This window comes from Carcharodon carcharias, chromosome 12, assembly GCF_017639515.1.
Source record: "Carcharodon carcharias isolate sCarCar2 chromosome 12, sCarCar2.pri, whole genome shotgun sequence".
NCBI classification, from domain to species: domain Eukaryota; kingdom Metazoa; phylum Chordata; class Chondrichthyes; order Lamniformes; family Lamnidae; genus Carcharodon; species Carcharodon carcharias.
Genome location: NC_054478.1, coordinates 90,741,513 through 90,761,281, shown reverse-complemented (window position 1 = coordinate 90,761,281; position 19,769 = coordinate 90,741,513). Strand labels below are relative to the sequence as shown.

Genomic DNA, 19,769 nt, shown 5'->3' with positions numbered 1-19,769 from the left:
ATTCCCAAGTTGACATCCATTGGCCTAGCCATATAAGGACTTCTTCCTGTTCCGCTGTGATTCCCTGTCCAGTTTTAATTACCCTCCATTGGCTTCAACCAGTTTGTTGTGATTAACATTCTATTCAATTCAAATTGTTCTACTCAGTTCAGCAGTATCACTGCAATTAACAAGTATCAATGTGATTAGCAATTATTGCACCTGTCTAGTTTCCGCATAACAAATACTGCTCTGAACTTGGAGCCAGTCTGTTAACCCTTTCTTTACAACTTGCCAAGATCTTCTTTGACGGCATTCTCAAACCAGCAATCTCCACCACTTAGAAGGACAAGAACAGCAAGCAAATGGGAACATCACCACCTGCCAGTTCCTCTCCATGTCACACACCAGCCTGACTTGGAAGTGATCACCACTCCTTCATCATAGCTGGGTAAAATTCTAGAACTCCCTACCTCACAGCAACGGGGCTACCTGCACTACACAGACTGCAGTGGTTCAAGAAGGCAGCTCATCACCATCTTCTCAAGAGTAACTGGGGATGGAGAATAAATACTGGTCTTGCCAGGGATCCCTGTACTTCAAAAACAAATTTTAAAAATAAAAATAACGGGACTCCTCATGGCTTCATGACTGTACAATCACTACCTGTTCCAGCTGTACAGTGTGTGAGTGGAAAACACAAAATTGTTTTTTCTTTGAAAAATCACAGCAGAAGTATTCTAGATAAACCAGATAAATTGAATGGAATAAAGCCCAAGTGAAATGGGAGCAATTTATTTTCAAAGTTTTGTGTCATATGTGTAAATCTTCAAATATTGATATCCAGGCATACTTGCCTGGAGTTTCTTTGAAGGTTCTCTTGATTGGTCGCTGTAACCTCCATGGAAGATCGGCAAAATGTCTGGTTTTGCAGTTTATCTGCGGTTTCTGTGAATTTTCTGTCATAGTTACAGTGCACAATTGGCAAAAGCTGCAAAGAAATTAAGGCTCAAGTTTTTAATATGAAAAGGCATAATGGCCTGTCACTATATAAATCTAGTCATGCATTGATTTAGTCCTTTTATTGTGCTGATTAGGATCCTGGAAATCCTTCAAAGCATCAAAAGGCTAAATATTACCCTCCTGGTGAACATATAAGGCCAGTTGCAGTTTTAAATGAAATTGCAGAATATTTCTGATGGCTCAAGGGAAACCAGTTACTAAATAGATGAGCAGCATGGTTAGTAAGCATTTATACAGATTTGCTTCATGTCCTTAGTTTTGTTCTCAATTGAAATGGTCATTTTTCATACATTTTTAAAAAATTTCCAAGGAAACTATTATCAAAATGCAAATTACTCAAGCTTTATCCACGGTAAACATCAATGTTTCTTGTACTGTGTCCATGTATCAGCATTCGCTGATGGAATTCAAGTTAGGCAAAGTGCCTTGGCTGCTCTCCTGAGGTTGTCTAAAATACTACAGCAATGTCTTTTCCACAGGCATAGAACTTGACTGGAGGAGTAGCTATGAAATGCATTCATTCTATTCACATGGCTGCCCCATCAACTGGCTTCCATGATGAGTTGTGATGAGGTAGAACCCCATAATGTCCCAGTACTTCAAGCCTTGAGGGAGAGATGTACTTTAGAAGATCATTTTGCAAATGCAAGGTGGCTAAACACGTAGGAAGTATCAAGGGAGATATGGGGCAGAGCCTGATGTATTTAAGGAGGTCATGCATGTATGCCATCTGTCAGTGTTTGGCTGCTGCTCTGTGTAAGGCGGGTGGGGCGGTGGCAAGGAATGGAAGTCGCCTTCAAGAATAGTGCCAGGAATCAATGAGTCACTTTAAAACTGTCAATTCTGAAGCTGTTGAATAGGAGTTTATGTTTCAGGTATGCATGGTTTCTTGCTCAAGGGGGCAAGTGTGGTTTCTAAACACAAGAAAAGAAATCCTAGTGAGTACAGAAACTATGAAGGAATTCCATTGATATCAGTAGTCTCCAAAATGGTTCTTTGTCTTGCCATGGCACACATATTGGATTCTTCAGAGTACCTCCTGCCCTCCTGGCCCCTTAGTGAAGAAGCTGGCACCTATGATCGTATGATCTTGGACTGTACCTAGGATGTTATTCCAGCTCCAGAATCCATGTAAGGTCATTAGAAGACTCAAAGAATCTACCTCGCGAAAGAGATGATATATTTTTACCCATGGGCAGTCTCTCTCACCTCACCTCTGGAATTCAGTTCTGTTGTCCATGTTTGAACTAAGGCTGTAATGAGGTCAAGATGAGTGGCCTTGGCGGAACCCAAACGGAGCGTCAATGAGCAGGTTATTGCTGAGCAAGTGCCGCTTGATAGCACTGTTGATGACACCTTCCATTACTTTCCTGATGATGGAGAGTAGACTGATGGGGCAGGAATTGACCGGGTTGGATTTGACCTGCTTTTGGTTGCAATTGTCCACATTGCTGGGTAGATGCCAGTGTTGTAGCTGTACTGGGACAGCTTGGCTAGGGGCATGGCAAATTCTAGAGCACAAATCTTCAGTAATATTGCTGGAATATTGTCAGGGCCCATAGCCTTTGCAGTATCCAGTACTTTCAGCCATGTCTTAATATCACATGGAGTGAATCAAAGTGGCTAGAGACTGGCATCTGTGATACTAGGGACCTCTGGAAGAGGTCAAGATGGATTATCCACTTGGCACTTATGGTTAAAGGCTGTTGCAAATACTTCAGCCTTAATTCTGTTAATTAAGCCACTGTGCAAGTAGTAAAAAAAAGTTCAGCAGAACAATACCTTAAAATATTGTTTCCCCTCATTTAACCAGTTTGCCCTATCATAGCAATGATGGATCCTGAAGTAAAGTAAATTATAGTTTGGCTTTCCCCTTTTACTTAGCTATGAATTGTCTGGAATCCAGAACATCATAATCATGTTGACCACAAACCTAGTCTCTCTCTTTAATGTCACTGCTGAGACATTTTCTCTGGAAAGTGGTCTAAATAGGTTGTCAGGTTAAACAGAGGCTCTGTTAGCTTGGTTCCCCTCCTTGTTGCCTCAACCATTTCACCAGGCTATGACAAGTTCAAAAAGACTGCAGGAAATAACTCCTTTGTATGTTTTATTTTAAGATTGTTTAGTTATGGTTTGTTAATCTTTTATAGAAAGTACCTGAAGATATTCTCTGATGTTTCTTTGAAGCTTCATTGCAAATATATGCATCCTAATTCTTCCCGTTGGCTCAGGTTTCACAGTCAGTGACGAAGCAACAGCACTTACCACTGACCTCAAAGTAAGCTGCGCACAAAGATCTAGCAATCTCTGTTGCGTGAATTTCTCCTTCCAAAATGTCAGTTTGAATCTGATGCCAAGTCAACTGTTCAGTAATACTGATGTCATTAAGCAGGGTAAGCAACAAATCATATTGAAGTATTCCCACAGGCAGCAAACCAACAACAACAAGTTGTATTTATGTAGCATCTTTAACATAATAAAACATTGCAAAGCCCTTCACAAGCGCTGTTTAAATCAAAATTTGACACCAAACCATGCAGGGATATGTTAAGACAAATGACTAGCAGCTTGGTCAAAGAGGTAGGTTTGAGGAATATTTTTAAAGAGGAAAGTGAGTTGGAGGGAGGGAATTTCAGAAAATCTAGCTTGCCAGCTGAGGCACGACCACCAAGGGTGGAGCATTTAAGTTGGCGATGCTCAGGAAGCCAGAATTAAAGGAGCACAGATATCAGAGAGCATTATGGGGCTGAGGGAAATTGCAGAGATAGGGAGGGATGAGACATGAACACAAGGACGAGAGGTTTAAGATCGAGATGTTGCTTAAACAGCAATCAATCTAGGTCAGCAAGCACAGGGATGATGGGTGAATGGGACTTGATACCTGTGAGGCTGGCCAGGTGTGCATTGGAATAATCAAATCTAGAGATAACAAAGGCTTGGATGAGGGTTTCAGAAATGGATGAGCCGAAGCAGGAGCCGAGCTGGGCAAAGATGCCATGGAGGTGAAAATAGGTGGTCATAATGGTGGTGAAGATAAGTGATCAGAAGCTTATTTTGTGGTCAGATATGTCACCAAGATTGCAGCAGTCTGTTTCAGCCTTACAAAGTTGCCAGAGAGAGGGCTGGAGTCAATGGCTAGGGAACAGAGTTTGTGTCAAGGACCAAAGACAATAGCTTTGGTCGTTTCAATGTTTAATTGTTGGAAATTTCTGCTCATCTAGCACTGGATGCTGGATTTCCATGGTATGTTCAGAACCAAATGGAGGCAGGACCAGAATAAAATGCCCCTGAGCAGTATGCATGGTGGTCCTGCCTCCATTACCACCCAGTCCACGAGCTGGGACGGGGAGCGGTGTTTTCTCATATGAAGAGAAATATTAATTTACAAAAAATGCTTTGTTTGAAATTAATTAAATTATATCTTTCATAGTTGTAAAACTGCACTGAAAAGTTATGCATCACTTGTTATGAGTTTTTTTTAATACGTTTTTCAAAAAGAACTTTTAATACAAAACAGGACAATAATTGCATTTCAAAGGCAATAAAATATGAATGTCATGTTTATTTATTACTTTCATTATTAGGCTTAAATTTATACAAGGATCATATAAAAGCAATCCAAAACTGTTACGTAACAGTATTATCCTAATGCTTTTCAAAATGAGTGCAGATGTTCCATTGATCCATGTCATTTTTTTATGTTGGAAAACATGCACAGAAACATATGGTAAACTAATAACAATCCTACATCATTCAAATATGTATGAGAGCAGATTCTGCCCAGTGGGACCTAAGATACAAACAAAAATATATCAAAAATATTCCACAATTTTAGAAAAAGTTATTGACAACTTGTGAGAATGTTGCCCTTTATTGTGAGCTATCTACTACAAAGTTACATTAAAAGGAACACCTTTCACCCTGAAGAGTTACAGAAATGTTCATTGTGCTTTATAGGCACCAGCTCAGAATAGCAATGCTCTGGCCAGTGTTTTGCTGAGTCTTATAATGAACCTGTGGTTTGATAGATTCCTTGGTGGGGGGCAGGGGGTGGGGTTTGAAAGGAACAATGTATGAAAACATAAAACTCAGAATGGGGCTCTTTTCTCTAGAAGATGGAAAAGACTGAGTAGGATCTTATCAAGAACTTTAAGATAATAAAAGTGTTTGTTAGAATTGGCTTAGAGGAACTGTTTCAACTTGTGGAGTCAAAAGCTAGAAGTCATAACTTCAAGATAGTAATAAATCAACAGAGGATTCAGGAGAAACTCCTTTGCCCAACAACTGGTAAAAATATAGATTGCGCTACCAGAAGGAGGTGAATAATATAAATACATTTAAGGAACAGCCATAGAGGAAGGAATAGAAGAGTATGTTGATAGGGCTGGATGAAGTAGGATGGGAAGAGACTTGTGTGGGGCGTCGATGCTGCCATCAATCAGTCGGGCAGAATGACCAATTTCTGTGTTGTACACTCAATGTAAAGTTTATAGCACATGGAGAAGCCATTGGATCTCTGATAGGTAATTCAAAACTAATCCACTTCCTCAATCTCCCTGTTGCTTTTAATGCTTCAAATATTTATCCAATTTTGCCTTAAGTGAAACAATGAGTGGGATTTTCCAGCCTCGCCGCCCCCCCCATCAGGATCGTCCAGTCCCATTGAAAGTCAATGGATTTTTGGCTGGGCCACTGAATCTCCCACAGTGGGTCCTGCCATGACGGGGCCGGAATCCTAGCCAATGGTTCCTTTTGACACTGCTCCCTACAACAAAACATTTCCTTCTTTTAGAGGTTACTTCTAATCTCTTTCCTAAATCCCTTCATGATAATTTTAAATTATGGACTCTCGCATCAGCTCCCAAACCAGAGGAAATTTCACTTACTTATTTGTTCTATTAAAGCCCTTTATAATTTTAAAAACTTCTAATAAATCTTAGCCTCTCTGCTTCAATGGAAATAGCCCCAGTATCTCAAGTCTTCTCTTATAATTTCCTACCCCTGGAAAATCCACATTGAACATTCGGTTTCATTTAATGATGTTTTCATAATAGGGGGTTCAAAACGCCAATGTTTTTATAAATTGATAATTACTTCTTTACTCTTGTACTTTATGGTCTAAAACGGGCACCAAGGCGTTTGCGATTCATATGCCTGTTGTTTTGGTCCAAGCCAGCACGTGAGAGTAGTGCTGGGACCTCATTATAATGTAACAGGCATATAGCCAACCTTACCCAGACTATTCATTGAGTGTACACCTGTTTGGGAATCCTGGATTACACTTAGTTGGATCAATTTAAAGGCAGACATCACCTCAGAAAGGGTGGGCAGACAGGAAAAAACAACACAACAAACCTGTGTCTGGAAGAAGCACTGACAGATTATTCCGCTTATGTAATACTGCCCTGGAGGCCCTGGAACAGGGAGAGCCTCTTGCCTGCAACCCCGCCCCCATCCCAGGCAGCAGAAAGGCCTGCAGGCAATTCCTGCATCACCAATGGGAAGAATTGGCTGAACTAGTGAATGCAATTTAGCTCACCAAGCATGGCTGCAGTACTGAAAGGGGTTTCATGACCTCAGCTTAGTTGTCAAGGAAAGAATCTTGTGTCTCACCTCAACTATTCTTTCCTCATGCCTATACCACCTCGAGCCTCACTACTCATAATACTTGAAACCCCTCCTCCCCTTCATCTTTGTGCAATTATTTCAACACGCTTTATGGCACCTTCTTCTTCCTTTACTCACACACTGTTACCACTTCCCCACACCTCACATTTGTCACTGCAGATGAGTTATCCGATCATGATGCCCGTGTTATTTAGAAATCTCTGCAGAAGATCATCCACAACCTGAGATGAGAAGCAACAACTGGAGGAGGCAGAGCCCACCTCTATGCATTTTCCCTCTGAGAAAAAGCTGTGTTGGTCATCACAGTCAAGGGTAGAGTATTGGACGTCATGACTAGCAATGCCGGAGGAGACAATTGTGCAGGGTTTCTTCACATCTTTTCCCTACTTACTTCTATCCCACCTGACATTTTTTTTTATTCGTTCATTGGATGTGGGTATCGCTGGCTAGGCCAGCATTTATTGCCCATCCCTAATTGCCCTTGTTCAGAGGGCATTTTAAGAGCCAACCACATTGCTGTGGATCTGGAATCACATGTAAACCAGACCAGGCAAGGATGGCAGATTTCCTTCCCTAAAGGACATTAGTGAACCAGATGGGTTTTTACGACGATCGGCAATGGTTTTGTGGTCATCATTAGACTTTCAATTCCAGATTTTTATTGAATTTGAATTTCACCATCTGATTCTGCATGACATGGGCAGGCACAGGTGCTTTCACCAGCCATCCCTTCCTTTGCTTTCTCTTCACACCACAAGCTAATGCTTGTACCTTTCTTCATTTCAGGCACAGAAAATGTTGAGGCTTCTATGTTACTTCAGGAAATGAAGACCCAAATTCCTGATTATGAAGGGTCATTTGATTTGACCCTAACAAGTATCAGCTGGATGTTGAGGGAGTGAATCCTGTTCTATTGACAAAGATACCAGATAGGTGATGAGGACCCCCAACTGATGTGTGTGCAGTCTATGGAACCTTGCATGCTGGGATGGCCTGTAATGCTTGTGAAGCACCTTCTCATCCTGCTTTGCTCTGTCCATGGAGAAAGAGATGTAAATATTCCTCCGGTTGTAGAGAACCTCAGTGACCTCTCTGATCCAATAAACTGGGAGGTGTCCCTGATTCACTTGCAGCCTGAAAGGAGTTGTGACCTAAAGGTTCGGACCATGCTTTAGTGTCACAGGCAGTGCTGTTCATGTCCTGATACAAGAGGAGATATGGCAGCAGGTGATATATTTTGGTGACAGCCTCCTTTATAAAGTGGAGGTGCATGAGACATTGTGGCCGCAAGAAGTACATGTGGGTGAAGTGTCTCATTGCGAGCTGCTCCTGCGCTCCTGTCTATCCTGTTGGACCTCCTCCCACGAACATACAAACTTATGAGCTAGGACCAGGAGTAGGCCACTTGGCCTTTCAAGCCTGCTCCGCCATTCAATAAGATCATGGCTGATTTGACTGTAACCTCCAGCCTACCCCCTGTAACCCTTTAGCCCCTTCTTTACCAAGAATCTAGCTACCTCTGCCCTGAAAACACTTAAAGACTGCTTCACTGTCTTTTGAGGAAGGGAGTTTCAAAGACTCACGAGCCTCTGAGAGAAAGAGTTTCTCCTCACCTCTATCTTAAATGGGCGACTCCTTATTTTTAAACAGTAATCCCTAGTTCTAGATTCTCCCACAAGAGGAAACAACCTCTCCTCTTCAACACTGTCAAGACCATTCAGGATCTTACATGTTTCAGTCAAGTTACCTCTTATTCTCCTAAACTCCAATGGATATAAACCCAGCCTGTCCAACCTTTCCTCATAAGATAACCTGCCCATTCCTGGTGTTAATTTATTAAACCTTCTCTGAACTGTTTCAAATGCATTTACATCCTTCCTTAAATAAGGAGACAAATATTGTGTACAGTACTCTAGATGTGGCCTCACCAGTGCCCTGTACAACTGAAGCATAACCCTCCTACTTTTGTAATCAATCTACCTCACAATAAACAATAACATTCTATTAGCTTTCCTAATTACTTGATGCACTTGCATACTAACCTTTTATGATTCATGCACTAGGACACCCAAATCTCTCTGAACCTCAGAACCTTGTAATCTCTCACCATTTAGATAATATGCTATTTTTTATTTGTTCTGCCAAAAAGGACAATTTCAAATTTGCCCACATTATACTCCATTTGCCAGATCTTTCCCCACTCACTTAACCTATCTATATCCCTTTGTAGCCTCCTTATGTTCTCTGGACAACTTACTTTCCTACCTACCTTTATGCCATCAGGCAATTTAGCAACCATATTTTGATTCCTTCAGCCAAGTCATTTCTATAAATTGTAAAAAATTGAGACCCCAGCACTGATCCCTGTGGCACACCACTAGTTACATCCCATCAACCAGAAAAAGACCCATTTATGGCAACCCTCTGTTTCCTGTTTTCCAGCCAATCTTCTACCCATGCCAATATATTACCCCCTACACCATGAGCTTTTATTTTCCTCAGAAACCTTTGATGTGGCATCTTATCAAATCTCTTCTGGAAATCTAAGTACAATATCCACCGGTTCTCCTTTATCTACAGCATATGTGAGTCCTTCAAAGAACTCCAATAAATTGGTTAAACTTGACTTCCCTTCCACAAAGCCATGTTGACTGTGCTTGATTGCCTTGAATTTTTCTAAGGCCAGGGTTTTACGGCCCCTCCCACCGGTGGGATATTTCGGACCCGCCAAATTAAATGGAGATTTAAATGGCTCGCCGCTTCCACCTGGGGGAGACACGCCACAACTGGGTCGTAAAATCCTGGCCTAAGTGCCCTGCCATAACATCTTTAATAATAGCTTCTAACATTTTCCCATGACAGATATTAAGCTAACTGGCCTGTAATTTCCTTCTTTCTGTCCCCCTCCCTTTTTGAATAAAGGATTTGCTATTTTCCAATCTAATGTCACCTTCCCTGAATCCAGGGAATTTTGGAAAATTAAAACCAACACATCAGCTATTTCACTAGCCACTTCTTTTAAGATCCTGGAATGAAGTCCATCAAGACCCGTGGACTTGTCAGCCCATAGCTCCAACAGTTTGTTATGTACCTCTTCCCTGGTGGTTGTGATTTTCCAGAGTTTCTCCATCCCATCCAGTTCCTGATTTATGGCTATTTCTGGGATGTTACTTGTTGGAAGGTATCTATTCTGTGGGTGGAATTTTCCGTGTCTGCTGGTGTCGGGTGTGCTCGGTGGCGTAAGCGGACAATATGGTGAGAAGGCCAGAAATCAGTTTCATGACATTGTGAAACCAGTTTGCAATTGTCTGCTCAGCCGGTCAACAGCGGGCTGCGTTTCCCACCATCGGACGTCGGGAACCTCATTGTAATACACCTGCATATCATTATAAGGTTAGCCCACTGGAATCATCCCCCCATGCTGGATTGTCCACCTACACATCGCTATGTTTTACAGCATATATAAGATGCGGGTTTGGTGGGCTGCACTTTGAGGGGAACTCGGAGGTGAGTGCACAGCAACGTTGCCGAGCGCTTGACTGTTGGACTTCAAGGTTGAGGCGCTTTGGTGGCTCCGGAGCGGGATGGTGCAAGGGCTGACCTGCGGTTGAGGTGACTTGGGGATGGGGGCAAGGACTGCCCTGTGATTGAAGATAGTGCACACGTACTTGCAGGGTGCGAGGGAGGGAAGCGGCCATGCATGAGGAAAACCTGTTATAAAGTGACCATTCCACTGCAGCTGCGACAGTTCAGACACAGCCACATTGATGTGCCTGCAGTCGGGTCTCTAGCTTATCTGCCCACTCAAGCAACACAGAAACATGAAAGTGCCACCAAGTGCTCCAGAGCTTTTCACGCCTCGGGTACAGACTGCAAACTAATGAGCATTTTAGTGGACTGCAGAACAGTTGGATGACTGGCACATTGTACAAACTCCTTGCTAAAGCTGGCCATGGAGTAGTCACTGGTGGAGGCGCTCACAGCCCCTTGCAGTGTCATCAATCTGGTTTGGATCAGTCTCCTCCATGGTTCAAGCTAACAGCGCAGCTTGCAGTGCGGGTTAGGAGAATGCCTGTGCCTGAGCTGAGAGCACAGCATGCAGTCCAATGGGCACATTGGTCAGTTGGAGTGGGGCGGAGGTGGGTGAAATTTCAGGCAGCCATATAGCACACTAATCTCTGGCCATCCAAGTGGTGGCCAGCACACTCCAGGATGCGATAAGGGGCCTTCAGACTTAACCAAGAGAGGCTCTTAGTATACCCAAGCTAACCCACACGTTTCATCCTGCTGGATACATCAGGAGCATGGAGCCTGGTGAACTAGCTGCATGCCTTGTGGCGTATAGAAAGCAGAGATGATGGCGAAGAGAACGACTGAGGCTCCTGGCTGCGCAGGGGGAAGGGCAACACCTTCTAGAAGAAGGGGCAGCTGGGGCTCCTGCACGTGCTGCGAGCTGTCACTAGTCGGCGCCTATCTAGACCCAGGGTCTTTAGATGCCGCTTTTCACTCCTGCAGATGACTGAGAACCAGTGTCGCCAAAGACTGCATATGTCTAGGGAACTGATCGGTCATGTTTGCCAGCTATCACAGGATTTGACGCCACAGGGACATAGAGGGCATCCACTGCCAATGGCCGTGAAAGTGAGCATGGCACTCAATTTTGACACCAGTGGCTCCTTTCAGGGCACCACAGGTGACCTCTGTGGGATATCACAAGCCTTAACCCACAAATGCATCTATGAGGTCACGGATGCCATCATCTTCCAGGGACCACAGAGGCTGCAGGTTTGGCTCCTAGGGGACAAGGGTTACCCACAGAGGACGTGGCTAATAACACCAGTGTGGCGGCCTCAGACTGCAGCAGAGTGAATGTATAATGAGGCTCATGCTGCAATTCACAACTTGGTGGAGCAAACCATCTGGATGCTGAAAATGATGTTCTGGTGTCTGCACCGGTCTGGTAGAACCCAGCAATATAGTCCAAAGAGGGTGTCACACATCATCATCATCTGCTGCGCCCTTTGTAACCAGGTGCTGCAAAGGGGAGAGTTGCTGGCTAAGGAGGAGATGCAGGAGCTGGAAGTCTCCTCCATTGAGGAGGACGTCACTGGTGAGGAGGTCTTCGAAGGTGACAATGATGGTGATGAGGCCCTCGCACTGGCCAGAAGAGGCAGGCAGGCTCGGGAGGCCCTCATAGCTGCTAGATTTGTTGAGAATGGTGACGACATGCAGTGAGGAGACACCATAGATCCTCACATTGCATCTATGAATGTTTGACTCCAGCCTGGTTTATGGCAGTGACATACCCTCTGGAATAATACTGCTGTCATGGAGATGCAGTGGAGGCCCTAATAGCCGCTTGATTGTAGGAGGATGATGATAACATGCAGTGAGGACACTCCATAGATCTTCACATAGCCTCCTGTCTGGCTGAGGGCAGCTTGCTTGCACTCTGTGATCAGGGTCATATCATGGAGACGCAGCCATGAAACTTTAAAAGCATCTGCTTCTTTGTCTACCTTCAGTATCTGAGCCTTACAGGAGCACAGCATCACTAGTCACAGGCGCTGACGAGATGGGGGCCAATCCCACCTTAAAGGTGCTGAGAGCGCACAGAGAGAATGGCAGTACTCTGTGCTGCCTGCCCACTACATTCTGGCAATAATGACAAACACCACCGAGGAGCAGGCATCACTAATATATCTAGTGAGCGTGAGGCTGGACTAACACTTTGGTCTGAAGGCTGCACAAAGCACAGGGAAGAGGCCCTGGACTGAGACACCTGCCATTATTTTGTGCAGGAACCATTCACATCTGAGTGACATGAACATTGCTCATCAGAACAAAGAGCCATTGGCAGGGAGACATCCTTGGGAGTTTATTTACAATAGTGAATATTATGTATAAGTGATTAACACCTGTGCCCAGTTATGCAACTATATCTTCTTAACTTTCCTAACCTTTCCGCTATGCCTTGATGCTCCCCGGACATCCACAGTGGAGATGGAGGCAGCCTGCTGACTGCTGCACCGTGTCTGTGATGACCTTGGCAGGCGTCCTCTGGAGGGCAGAGATCTGGAGGGCCCTGGCCTATTTTGGGATCCTGCTCTGTGGCAGTGGCACCCTCCTCGGCCCGTGGAGCTGGAGCTACTGAGGTCACAGGAAGAGGGGATTTGGATGGGCCGGACGCTCCCATGGCCACCAGGGTGGATGGCTCCGGGGAGGGTACACCTGCTGATCCTCCTCCCTATCGGTGCCTGACAACCCCTGACTCACTCCTTGAGGAGAAATGGTAGCTGGAGTGAGATCCGTCTGCCCCACACCCCACTCATGTACACACTATTGGAGGCCAATTATGGTGTCGGTGATGGGGTTCAGCCTGTGCGTCAGTGCAGGAGTGACGTCTGGATCAAGGTCTCTATGGCAGCTGCCATCCTACCAGTGTTGACCTTGGTGTGTTGGCATACCGGCATTATCACCTCAGCCTGAAGACCGACAGACTCCTCCATTGTGCCTTGCAATCTGAGGAGTGCAGCAAACATCCTTTCCTGATGTTCCTGAGCTTGCCTTTGCAGCTCCAGCAACTGGGGGATGACCGAGTCCAAAGACTCGTCATCTGACTCAGCAGAAACCTGGCCTCCAGCAGTCCTCCAAGTGCTGCGGTTCTGGGAAGTCCCTGCTGCCACCTGCTGTGGATCAGACGATGCAATGTGTTCATCAGATTGTGATCCCGAGGCTATTCTAAAGCTAGGTCCCACCGAGGTGTGTGTCTCTGCGCTGTTGGAGGGTGTGGGTGAGCGCTGTGACGGGACTTCAAGGAGGGTGCCTCCAGATTCCTCTTCTGAGGTTTCTTCGGAGCTTGGTTGGAGGCCCTGGGTCATGGACTCTGTCGGCTGTTTGGCAGCTGTGCCTGCGAAAACAAGGGGAGATAATTAATGCATGCTAGTGGTCTGTGAAAGAGGACACATCACTCACAGCATGGTTGTCTAATGGATGTTGAACTGAAGGACCCTCACTTGGTAGAGCAGCGCCAACCTCACCGTCAGCAGAGGAATAGTCCAAATCATCACCGGCCTGCTGGATGGCTCTTTTTTCTAAGTCTGTGAGGACCTTGATTTCAGGCATTCCTCCACCGGTCAGCAACCTCTCCCTCTTGTTGTGTGCCAGCTTGTCCCGTATCAATAGAGATGGAGAGAGTGTAAGCAGGACATCTGCTAGGCTAGATAATAAGTATGGTGGTGAGTCCCATGGTCCCATGCACAGGATGAGGACAATGAAGATGTGTGCGAGAGAGTGAATGATGATGTCCCTCGAATTGGCAGTGAGTGAGGGCCCTGTGGATATGTGATGGGTTTGTGAGTATGTGAGTTGAAAGTGATGAGAAGAGTGACTTAACTTGGCAGAATGAAGGAGATCATTCATCCTCTTGTGGCACTGGGTGGCTGTCCTCTTTGGCAGGGTGCTGGCACTGACTGCCTCTGCTACCACCTCGCAAGCTGGATTGGTGATATTGCTGCCCATCCTCTGGCCAGAGCAGGGTAGAGGACATCACAGCAGGCCTCCATGGTGTCCAAAACGTGTTCGAGGGATGCATCATTGAACCTGGGGGCTGCAGTCTTTTTGTCTTTCGGGGCCATGTCTTCCATACAGCAGTGCAGAGCTGGAAGCACTTAGAGGTGTGTGTGTGGCTGCACTTTAAATATGGTGCCTGGTGTGATTAAGCAGTGAGAAGATGGCATGTTGCGTGAATGAGAGCCTGCCTGTCATGGAAATGGCATGTTTCCAGGGAATGCAGAATTAGTGTGGCGGGTTTGGAACAACAAAGCGTGAGAAGCCGCCATGGTGGCCGGTGGGTAAAACATCATTTTACCTGTCCGCTACCACCCTTAGTGCAAATCTGGGACAATTCTGCCCTGTTTATTCTGAAATATCCTTTTAAATTCTGCCACTGCATTTCTATTGACTTATCCCTTAACCTCACTTGCTAGCTTACTTTCGCTGGCTCTGCTTTCATTCCCACATAATGGACATTATTTAAGTTTAAAATAATTGTCTTGGACCCACTCTTCTCTCCCTCAAACTGGATGTAAAATTCAATCCTATTGTGATCACTGGTCCCCAGGCGTTCACTATGCAGTTATCAATTATTACTATCTCATTGCCCAATAACAGGTCTAATATAGACTGCTCTCTGGTTGGCTCTGGAACATATTGTTCTAAGAAACTATCCTGAAAAGGTTCTATGAACTCCTCATCTAGGCTACCTATGCCCATTTGATTTCTCCAGTCTATGTGTCGATTAAAATCTCCCTTTCTGACAAGCTTCCATTATCTCTTCCTTTATACTCTGTCCTACCATATAGTTACAATTGGGGGGGGTCTGTACACCACTCCCACGAGTGACTTCTTGCCTTTATCATTTCTCATCTCGAGCCACACTGCTTCCACATCCTTGTTTCCTGAACTTAGTTCATACCTCTCTACTGCGCTAATACAATAATTAATTAGAGCCACACCTCCACCTTTTCCTAACTTCTTGTCCTTCTTAAAAGTCATGGCCGCTTAAATAGTTAGGGCCAAATCTATGTCATCCTGCAGCCATGTCTCTATAATGGCTAATCAGGTCCCTACCTTACACTCCTGACTGTTTAGGTGATGGCCAAAAACATTAAAGGACCAGCACAATCTTCTTTTCAGCAGTCAGAATTATGTTTTCACGGTCAGAAACCTGAGAGAATATCAAAGACAGACCTGAAGTTTGTAACACTGGCATTACAAGTTTTAAGGGAAACTAATCTCTCTTATTCCTCACAATTATTTGTTATTTCCTGGAAATTTACATATTTGCTATTACTTCAGGCCAGTGCAGAACAACACTTGAGAAATTCTCACATGATCCAATTCAGGGACTCAATTTTCCTGACATGTTGCTTCAGGAGCATCCATTCCCAGAGTGTGTGTGCAGGAAAGAGACTCATTGCCCTCAGTTTCCCTCCAGTTTAAATTATCCCAGGATATTTGGAATTTCTCCACAGAGACAGGACACAGGTTCACTCCTTTGATTGAAGCCCATTTCCTGGAGCTGCCAGATGACTCTAAGGTCAGTGGTCAGTAATGAGCAAGCTTTTCAAGATAGGCTCTTGGGCCTGGACTGGCATAGGACATTTTGTATGTGCTGCTCCTATCCAATGGGTAAGGGAATGAAAAGCATCCCTTGAATATTTTAAGATTAAGAACGAGATAAGTCCGAATGGCTTGCTCTTAACATTACCTGGGTTGAACCCCATCTGCCCCGGAATGGGGCAATTGAGTGATTATAACTATGAAAGTGGACTTGCTACCCTGTTTTCACTGGCAACCCAAGTCATTAGGGCATAGAAGAAGGCCATTTGGCCCATCAAGGCCATGCCGGCACTCTGTAGAGCAAACCAGTCAGCTCCATTCCTCACCAATCCCACCCCGTTTTGCTCTGCAAGTTTATTTCCCTCAAGTGCCTATCCAATTTCCTTTCCAACACTATTTTAACACCAAAGTTGTCTTAGGAGGCAGAGGAACTCAACAGATACAGAAGCACGCCACGTGAATAAACCCAAATTTGGATTGTATACCACCATTAGAACTCCATTGTTATCTTAGCCAGATGAGTCAGTCTTGCCCTGCAGCAAACATGATAAGTACTACCTTTTTCACAAACTGCCTGACATAACTAGATGCTGCATGTAAAGGGGCATTCTGCACTGTAATGCCTTTCTAAGGTAGTTATGAGCTTCCAGTTTGCTTTTTACTGTTTTTTTTCATGCCACTTTACCAGTTTACCAGCCAGCGAGCTGCCTCTGAATGCTTGTTTTAGATATTACTAAGGCTTGGTTGTTAAAATGGAGCTGGTCTCTCTGCCTTCCAGGCAATAGGCCCCCACTTCCTGCCACCCAGGAGTTAAAATTCTCCCTTGTGTGTTTATCTGGGAACGTTCCGTCGGTTAATGAGGCAAGACATCCAGTGTTTCACAGATTCATAGGAATACATCCATGCAGCTTGCATCTGTGGCAGAAGTCAGGCAGCTCTTAATGATTCATACAAATGTGAGTCTAAGGAGTCAATTTGTAATGGTTTTTGTTCTGCTATTTTTTTTGAAGCCAAGAGAGAGCACATTAATCCTCCTAAAACATTGCATCACTGTAAGTTATTAAGTCAAGTTAAATCTGTAATAATTTTAAATTTTATTAATTTATGGGATGTGGGCATCGCTGGCTAGGCCAGCATTTATTGCCAATCCCTAGTTGCCCTTGAGAAGGTAGTGGTGATCTGCCTTCTTGAACTGCTGCAGTCCATGTGGTATAGGTACGCCCACAGTGCTGTTTGGGAGGGGGGTTCCAGGATTTTAACCCAGCGACATTGAAGGAACGGCGATATATCTCCAAGTCAGGATGGTGAATGGCTTGAAGAGGAACTTCCAGGTGGTGGTGTTCCCATATGCCTGCTGCCCTTGCCCTTCTAGATGGTAACAATCATGGGTTTAGTAGGCGCTGTTTAAGGAGCCTTGGTGAATTGCAGCAAACTGCTCTAGACATAGCGTTCTAGAACTTCCAATTCACAGAGGGGTGGGGGGCAGGGTGGTGGTACCTCAGAGTATTGTAGGGTGTTGGTTACAGTTTGGTAGGTCTGAAGATGTCTTCATAGTCATACATAGTCTTCATTGACTCAGAACTATTTACAAATATATAGTAAAAGGCACAATCTAGGAGCTGTCTCCACGTTTGCTGGTACACCTGGCTCTGTCCGACACAACACTGACCTTGGGTGTGGGTCATGTGCTGTCTTACATCACTGTGTGGGCGGTACTGTACTCAGTCCCACATTAACCCTGTATGTGACGGCCTCATATGCTACACCTCCCTCTCAAGTCTTTATCTAATGCATTTTAAGTAATTACAGTTTACCTTGTCTTACATTGTTATTAATATCATACATTTACATTGTCATAACTACATTATCACTACCCCTTCTAACCCCTTCAAATCCTTGAATTCAAAGGTTCAGATGGTCGGGAGGCCTTTTAACCCTTCCATATTTTGTTTGCACTACAAACGGAGGAGTGGTAAACTCTGTCGCTGCTGGTTCTTCCTGTAGGTTTGGAGTTTGTTCTGGCATCTGGGTATGTTTTAATTCTTTTCTTCCATTCTCTCATGCTGAACAGCAATTGGTTTGTCTGGCTATTGGGCTGGTCAGTGATTGCTTCCTTAACTCGTTACTTATGGGATGGATGAACATTGTGTTCACCTGCTTGTCATTTCTTTTGCTTCTTCTGTCATTGTGTGGGTCGTGGCGATGCCCGCTGTGATGGAGAGTGAGCATTTCGTGACTAAAATGAGGTTTAGGGGTGTGCTCACCCGTGCGTTTCGCTGTTGGCAATGGATGGCTGCTACCGGGTTCCAGCATCTTTTGTGGCTTTGGCACACTGGCTGGGAGTTGCAGTGTATGTTCGGTGGTCGCAGTGTTGAGCTGCTGCACCATCTTTGAAGCTGGAGTTTGAGGCTCATCGGACTTCTGGTCACTCTCTTTCACATCCTCGCTGGAGGCATCATGGCTACCTCCTGTGTGGTTGGTTGGTCTGATCATTGAAGACTTTCCAGCAGCTGTAACGAGAATGGACAAACCTGCTCTACAACGAGAGAAGACAGTTCAGAGCTGAAGTCCTAGCCAGGATACATTTTTTTGCTTGAGGACTGTATGGTTAACAACAATGGTTGTCTTGACATCTTCTGTGTTTTGAGGAGATCCAGGGCTACACATGCATCTCTGCTCAAGAGAGAGAAATGTTGGTTATGGATGACGTACATCAGCTCGAAGATTTGTTTGCTGCCATACCTTAGTGATTGCAGAATCTTGCCTATGATGGGAAGTCGGATTCCTCTGGGCCCATAAAGTAGTATGTGTGTTGTTTGAAGCCAGAGGTCTTTTAGCCACAGTTCTTTGTCCAGCTGGCTCCTGTGTCTAATTTAAAATTTGCTAAATGGCCATTGACTGAAATGCCTGCATTCCAAAATGAGAAACTAAGATCTTTGACTTTACCCAAGAAGCATGGTTGTGTGTCTTCTGGGCTTGCAGTCTCGACCCTGTGGATAATCTTTGGACCTTTTGTGTGTTTCAGAGTTTATGTCTTGCAAAGTTTGCTATAGTGTCCAATTCTGTTGCACTGAAAGCATTGGCCTGAGAATGCAGGACATTTATCTTGCCTGTGGTGGTGCCTTGCTGCACAGCATTGGCATGATTGCTCTGCTGATCAGTTTGGTTATTACTTTCCCTGGTCTGGAGTGTCCCTGTGTCTTTGTTGTTTTGTAGCTGAACTGTGGGTTAGACTCTGCACCATGGTTTATTTTCTTCCATTAAAATGGTTCTGTGCTGCTCACAGAGTTCTGACTGCCTAACTATCTGGATTGCCTTTTCCAGGATTAGAGCTTCTTTTGCTTGCATGAGGTCAGAGAGTGTGTCATCCACTACTCCTACCACTATTCTGTCTTCGATGAGTTCAGATTTTAAGTCTCCATATTTGCAATCTTCTGCCATCCTGTACAGATCGACCGGTTGTCTAGGCTGCTGGACTTGCTTGTTAAATTTATCTATTTCAAGTATTTTATTGCTTCTTAGATTAAAATAAATGCCAAATAATTTTAGTACTTCTTTAAATTTAGCAGATAATTCATTGATTCCCTGTTTCAGGAAGATATAATAATGTTATTGGAATTTATTGTAAAATAGTGTGTGTATATATGTGTGTGTGTTTGTGTATGTGTTTGTCTGTGTGTGTGTGTGTGTGTGTGTGTGTGTTTGACATTGGGATAAAGGGAACATTTGCATTTTTAAATAAACCAGACTAGATTGTTTTCAAAGGAGGGGTGAAATGTATCACCTAGCCAGGTGAAGTTCAGAAACAGTGTGTTTATTTTTCCCAAAGATTACTGGTAAAATTAGTGCTATGAGAGATTTTTATTACTAGAGAGGTAAAGTCCAAAGACATAGTGAAACAATGGGAATTTGCATTCAAAGGAGAAAATATATATAAAGGAGCGAAGGCTTTGTATAAAGGTAAGCATTTTAAGATCTAACAAGTGTGAAAAGCCTTCAGCATCTATGCCTTAAGA

General features: G+C 44.3%; 1 protein-coding gene across 1 annotated transcript in view; it reads left to right on the top strand.

Annotated features, from left to right (window-relative positions):
* Positions 1-19,769, top strand: part of pde1a (phosphodiesterase 1A, calmodulin-dependent) — a 522,967-nt gene that overhangs the window by 79,897 nt on the left and 423,301 nt on the right. The gene's annotated exons all lie outside the window — the stretch shown is intronic.